This window comes from Balaenoptera borealis (assembly GCF_965194805.1).
Source record: "Balaenoptera borealis genome assembly, chromosome: 4".
Lineage (NCBI taxonomy): Eukaryota > Metazoa > Chordata > Mammalia > Artiodactyla > Balaenopteridae > Balaenoptera > Balaenoptera borealis.
Genome location: NC_138861.1, coordinates 133,642,915 through 133,650,372, shown reverse-complemented (window position 1 = coordinate 133,650,372; position 7,458 = coordinate 133,642,915).

Here is a 7,458-nt window from a genome sequence, read left to right as displayed (position 1 = left end):
AGAACAGGCATTAAAAAACCAAGTAGACAAAACTACCAACCAGTGGCCTTAGCTATTCCTGGTCATCAGCCATTCCAGTGATTAAACAATACATGCATAACTAAATAATCATAATGGCAGGGATGGAGACTGTGAAGGATCAAACAGCACTAGCTTCCACTTACAGCAGTAGGTTAAATACTGCACTGCTGAATGGTCAAAAACCAGTGATGGAGACCAAAGATGAGTCCTAATATGGCACAGACCTTCAAGGTCACCAATTAGCCCCATGGTGGCAAACTGAGTACATTGGACACCTTCTATGGAGGAAGCAGCCATGATTGATTTTGATAAGAATAGACTTACATTCTCATTATGGATTTACACTTTCTGACTACAGGGTCTCAGTCAACAATACTTTCCCAGGATTTAAAGACTGCTTAGTTTACCAGCACAGGGTACTATTTCATAGCAAAGGAAGTGTTAGTGTGAGCTTGACCATGGGGTTCACTCGTTCTATTACATAATATACCACCCAGAAGCTTCTGGCCTAATGAAATGACAGAAAGAGATGGTAAAAACACAGCTGAAGCACCAGCCTGGAGAAGGTAACTTGAGAGGATTTGGTGCCATCTTCCAGGATGCAATGCACATTCTAAATCAACAACTTTTATATGGTGCTGTGTCTTCAATGGGTGGACTACTTGGACCCAGAATGTAAGTGGTAGGAAGAGGAAACCCTCTGCTACTATCACTACTAGTGGCATTATTGGAGAATGTGTGCTTTCTATTCCTACAACTCTGAACTGTGAGGGTTTAGAAGTTCTGGTTCCCAAAGGGGGAACACTGCAATAAGGGAACAAAAAATAGTTCTATTTAACTATAAAGGTCAGTTGCAACTGGGTCACTTTGGGCTCCTTGTGCCAAAAGACCAGTAATTAGGAATAGGACTCACCATATTAGAAAGGATAATTGATCCTGATCACCAGATACAGCTGTGTTACACAATGAGTCAGGGAGAAATATGTTTCAACCAAGGTAATCTACTTGGGTACATCTTGCAATCTATCCACAACTTTTATGGTAAATAGAAAAAAATGCAGCAGTCATGATTCAGAAAAATGCATTATACAGGGGTGAAACTTTTCAAGGATGTGGGTCTGGGTCATATCACCAGGTAAGCCACCAAGAACAGTAGAGGTACTAGCTTAGGGTCAAAGAAATCTGAAAAGGATAGTAGAGCAGGGAAACAGTGAGTATCAGTTGTAGCCCATAGACCAACTACAGTGGTGGGACCTATAGTTCCTCTCATTAATTTTTACAGGATTAAGAGCCCCCAGAAACCTGAAAGATCTGCTCCCAAATTTCATACAAAGATGTGTTTCTGAGTGGCACAAGAGGTGGACTCTTATGCATGCTGTGACTGTTACCTATCCCCCTTTGGGGATGAAGGACTTACTCTTCCACCTTCTGGGAGGGCTTCATACAGAGATCCCTCAACAGTCAGCCCTAATCTGGAGATGCGTGTTAAAGAGATCTGCTTCACCCAAGGCAAATTCACTTCTCAGCTGGCTCACATTCAATGATTAACCAACGTAAGAGTCTAAAGCTGAATTCCTCACCCCAATGCATGACAACTCTGAAGGACCATTCAAGATTCAGATCTCTCCATGGGATTCGCTGAGGCCTTTGTGGAGACCCCAACACAGTCCACTTTCTCCTTTCCCCAATCCTGCTTCCTCTCCCTCCTTTCAATAAGTGTTGGTTCCAGGAGCACCTTTAATAAATCTCCTGAATGATAACCTTTATCATAGAATCTGCTTCCAGAGAACTCACCCTATGACAGATAATAACTGTGGGACATGAAAACCCAGCCAGTCTCAGAGAAACAGGAAAAAGGAGAAAAAAAACTGGAACCTAGAGTTAATAATCTACTGGAAGAAGAAAGTAGAGTAGCCAAGGAAGTAAGTCAAGCTGGGAATTGTTCCCCTACATTAAAACAGTTCAAAATTTATACCAAGGAAGATTCCACTTAAGATTTAAGAATAACAAGAAAGCATGTTTCCATCTTCTCCCTTCTTGTTACACTGAATAAGAGTTCATTGGGAGTGTTGGGAAAATGATGGAGCTTTATCTCACACCTGATTGCTCATATATTCATCTAACTATCTGCCTGAGAGATAAAACAAAACAAAACACCAATTCTGTGTTCTCCCAACAGGAAAAAGAATGCACAATCCAACACTGTGCTATTAAAAAAATAATTAGAAATAGTTCCAGTCATTTTCCCTAAGCGTGTGTGTGTTTAAAAAAAAAAAAAAAACTAAACTAAAACAGATCATATCTTGAGGCAATATTAAATGTATAAACACAATAAATTTTCCAATTTCTCCGTAAGTGAAATAATTCTAACTACCCTACAGAAAGCTCTCACTTGATGGACATTAATCTCAACTAAGCAATAATGATTTGTGCTGTAGGGAACTCTGGCTATCACGAATGTGTTTGCTCATTAAATTCCCATGAATGCTCTAAAGTTTATTTTAGATTGCATTTGGATTCCAGTGAAATAAATTATAGCATATTAATATGGAAAACAGACTTTATTTTCTTTAAAATTTTGCTTGTTTGGTACAAAAAATATTCTACAATTCAGCTAATAAAATTTTATTGTAAACTACAGACTAAGAATTTTAAGGAGATTTTTTTTTCTTCATATTTGCCATTTGGTATTCAAAATAACTTTGTCAAGATAGTAATAGTTTAATTGTTAAAAAGTTAATTGAATCTGAAATTTATAAAGTAATTAAGAATTGAATTAGCTTCCCGTGTGAGACTCTGAGAAAAATACCACATAAAATTTGACTTGCATTTTCTGTGGTGTGTTAGAAGATGTAAAAGACAAAATATATAATGTTTTTTAATATGTGGGAATTTGTATCTATGGTGTTCAAACCCAGGAGACATATTTGCATGCTCCTCTATATTTCTAGTCTTGCAGGAAGTGATTCTTGGGAAATGGTAGAGATACTGTAAGGGTGACAAAGATTGTTTTATGCTATACACTTGTATCACAGGGTATCAGAAGTAATTAAAGGAGATATTATATATAAGATACCTGACACAGGTAAATAGTCAATAAAGAGTGATTGGCGTTATTATGGTCAAAGTAAGGAATATCTTGAATGGAGAAGAGGGTTTTTTTTCTTACAAGAACACATTAAATTTAATTTTAAAAAAATTAGTTTAGCTACTTGGCTTCTGCTTAGGGAAAGATGGAAAGAGCAAAACTCCCACTATTTTGACAAAAATAATAAAAGATAACTTACAAATTCACAACTTTTCTCAAAGAGCTTAGGTCACAAGTCAACAAACTAAGCTGAAATCTAAGGGAAAGTCAGGTGCCTCAAATGAGTGATTAGACATGAGCACTTGCTTACTGGGGCACCTGCCACTGGACACCAGCATGAAGAATTTAGCTAAAATTTTAATAAAATACTAATGGCAAAGTGTAAGTGATTGAGAGAATATTGAACTCCTGGAAACAGAAGATAAAAGAGGAATTTGTACCCACTCACAGCCATGGATCTTACTAGACGCTCACAGGAACAGCTGGGGACAGGGTGACTACAGTCATGCAGGCTTAGGGGAGAGGAGCAAACAGCCATGGGCAGAAAGGCACATTGCTCATCTGCAACCTTGTCTACCCCTGCTATAGATCAACCTTTGGGAGAAGGGCAAAAACACTGTCCCTTTAGCCTCTGGTGAACAACCATTGCAGTTAAGGAAAGGGAAGAGTAAAATACTCTCTGTCCCTGGGGTAGGGGCAGGAATATATGTTGGGCCAAGATTTGCATCTGGAGACAGGACAGAACCACTGAGAAGACCCACCATCAAGACCCAGATATACAGCTCCTGTCTAAGGCTCAAATTAATCAGAACAATAGAGAACAACCCCTCTACCACCACCACTTATTGCACGAAGTTAACAAGAGTCAAGTATCGATTAACAGTGGTTTACTACTGGGAGGGGGGTAAAAGCATGGAGAGAAATCCCCTCTGAGGCACAGGGCAAAGAGAAGACTTAAAGCTGGGAGTGGAAAAGGCATCAAGAAAATGCCTCAGAAAACCAGCCCTACTCAAACACAAGGTAATGCTAGAGAAATTTGAAGCATGTGGTGAACTGAGGATAACTATAGAAACAAACAGAAAAAACAAACCCGATCACCTACTGATTAGATTTCCTAAATACTCCAAGAAAAGTCCACAGAAGAAATGGGATTACAAATTATTTACCTCTATCTCTACTGTCCTGCATAAAATGTCTAGTTTCATCAAAAAAATCACAAGATGTGCAAAGAATCAAGAAAACAAAAACACATTGTTGAGAGGCAAAGCGATCATCAGGACAAGATTCAGTTATGACACAGATACTGGAATCATTAGACACAGAATTTTTTTTTTTTTTTATTAAAGTATTCTTTTTTAGAAGATTGGTCCAAGATGGGGAGTAGAAGGAGGTGAGCTAACTTGCTCTTGCAAGAGCACCGGAATCACAACTAACTGCTGAACAATCATTGACAGGAAGACACTGGAACTCACCAGAAAATATACCCCACATCCAAAGACAAAGGAGAAGCCAAAATGAGATGGTAGGAGGGGCACAATCACAATAAAATCAAATCCCATACCTGTTGGGTGGGTGACTCACAAACTGGAGAACACTTATACCACAGAAGTCCACCCACTGGAGTGAAGGTTCTGAGACCCACGTCAGGCTTCCCAACCTGGGGGTCTGGCAACAGGAGGAGGAATTCCTAGAGAATCAGACTTTGAAGGCTAGCAGGATTTGATTGCAGTACTTCAACAGGACAGGAGGAAACAGAGACTCCACCTTGGAGGGCACACACAAAGTAGTGTGCGCATCAGGACCCAGAGGAAGGAGCAGTGACCACATAGGAGACTGAATCAGACTTACCTGCTAGTGTTGGAGGGTCTCCTGCAGAGGCGGGGTGTGGCTGTGGCTCATCATGAGGACGAGGACGTTGGCAGCAGAAGTTCTGGGTTGTACTCCTTGGAGTGACCCTCCCAGAGTCCACCATTAACCTCACCAAAGAGCCCAGGTAGGCTGCAGTGTTGGGTCACCTCAGGCCAAACAACCAACAGGGAGGGAACCCAGCCCCACCCATCAGCAGACAAGCGGATTAACGTTTTACTGAGCTCTGCCCACCAGAGCAACACACAGCTCTACCCGACCACCAGCCACTACCATCAGGAAACTTGCACAAGCCTCTTAGATAGCTTCATCCACCAGAGGGCAGACAGCAGAAGCAAGAAGAACTATAGTCCTGCAGCCTGTGGAACAAAAACCACATTCACAGAAAGATAGACAAGATGAAAAGGCAGAGGGCTATATACCAGATAAAGGAGCAAGACAAAACCCCAGAAAAACAACTAAATGAAGTGGAGATAGGCAACCTTCCAGAAAAAGAATTCAGAATAATGATAGTGAAGATGATCCAGGACCTTGGAAAAAGAATGGAGGCAAAGATCGAGAAGATGCAAGAAATGTTTAACAAGACCTAGAAGAATTAAAAAACAAACACCTAGAAGAATTAAAGAACAAACAAACAGAGATGAACAATACAATAACTGAAATGAAAAATACACTAGAAGGAATCAATAGCAGAATAACTGAGGCAGAAGAACGGATAAGTGACCTGGAAGACAGAATGGTGGAATTCACTGCCCCAGAATAGAATAAAGAAAAAAGAATGAAAAAAATGAAGACAGCCTAAGAGGCCTCTGGGACAACATTAAACGCAACAACATTCGCATTACAAGGATCCCAGAAGGAGACGAGAGAGAGAAAGGACCCGAGAAAATATTTGAAGAGATTATAGTCAAAAACTTCCCTAACATGGGAAAGGAAATAGTTAATCAAGTCCAGGAAGTGCAGAGAGTCCCAGGCAGGATAAAACCAAGGAGAAACACGCCAAGACACATAGTAATCGAACTGACAAAAATTAAAGACAAAGAAAAATTATTGAAAACAACAAGGGAAAAATGACAAATAGCATACAAGGGAACTCCCACAAGGTTAACAGCTGATTTCTCAGCAGAAACTCTAAAAGCCAGAAGGGAGTGGCATGACATATTTAAAGTAATGAAAGGGAAGAACCTACAAAAAAGATTACTCTACCTGGCAAGGATCTCATTCAGATTTGACAGAGAAATCAAAAGCTTTACAGACAAGCAAAAGCTAAGAGAATTCAGCACCACCAAACCAGCTCTACAACAAATGCTAAAGGAACTTCTCTAAGTGGGAAACACAAGAGGAGAAGAGGACCTACAAAAACAAACCCAAAACAATTAAGAAAATGGTCATAGAAATATACATATTGATAATTACCTTAAACATGACCCATATATATGCTGTCTATAAGAGACCCACTTCAGACCTAGGGACACATACAGACTGAAAGTGAGAGGATGGAAAAAGATATTCCATGCAAATGGAAATCAAAAGAAAGCTGGAGTAGCTATACTCATATCAGATAAAATAGACTTTAAAATAAAAAATGTTACAAGAGACAAGGAAGGACACTACATAATGATCAAGGGATCAATCCAAGAAGATATAACAATTATAAATATATATGCACCCAACAAAGGAGCACCTCAATACATAAGGCAACTGCTAACAGCTATAAAAGAGAAAATCGACAGTAACACAATAATAGTGGGGGACTTTAACACCTCACTTACACCAATGGACAGATCACCCAAACAGAAAATTAATAAGGAAACACAAGCTTTAAATGACACAATAGACCAGATAGATTAAATTGATATTTATAAGACATTCCATCCAAAACAGCAGATTACACTTTCTTCTCAAATGCACACAGAACATTCTACAGGATAGGTCACAACTTGGGTCACAAATCAAGCCTCAGTAAATTTAAAAAAATTTGAAAGCATATCAAGCATCTTTTCTGACCACAATGCTATGAGACTAGAAATCAATTACCGGGGAAAAAATGTAAAAAACACAAACACATGGAGGCTAAACAATACGTTACTAAATAACGAAGAGATCACTGAAGAAATCAAAAAATACCTAGAGACAAATGACAATGAAAACACGACAATCCAAAACCTATGGGATGCAGGAAAAGCAGTTCTAAGAGGGAAGTTTATAGCAATACAAGTCTACCTCAAGAAACAAGGAAAATCTCCAATAAACAATCTAACCTTACACCTAAAGGAACTAGAGAAAGAAGAACAAACAAAACCCACTGTTAGTAGAAGGAAAGAAATCATAAAGATCAGAGCAGAAATAAATGAAATAGAAACAAAGAAAACAATAGCAAAGATCAATAAAACTAAAAGCTGGTTCTTTGAGAAGATAAACAAAATTGATAAACCATTAGCCAGACTCATCAAGCAAAAGAGGGAGAGGACTCAAATCAATAA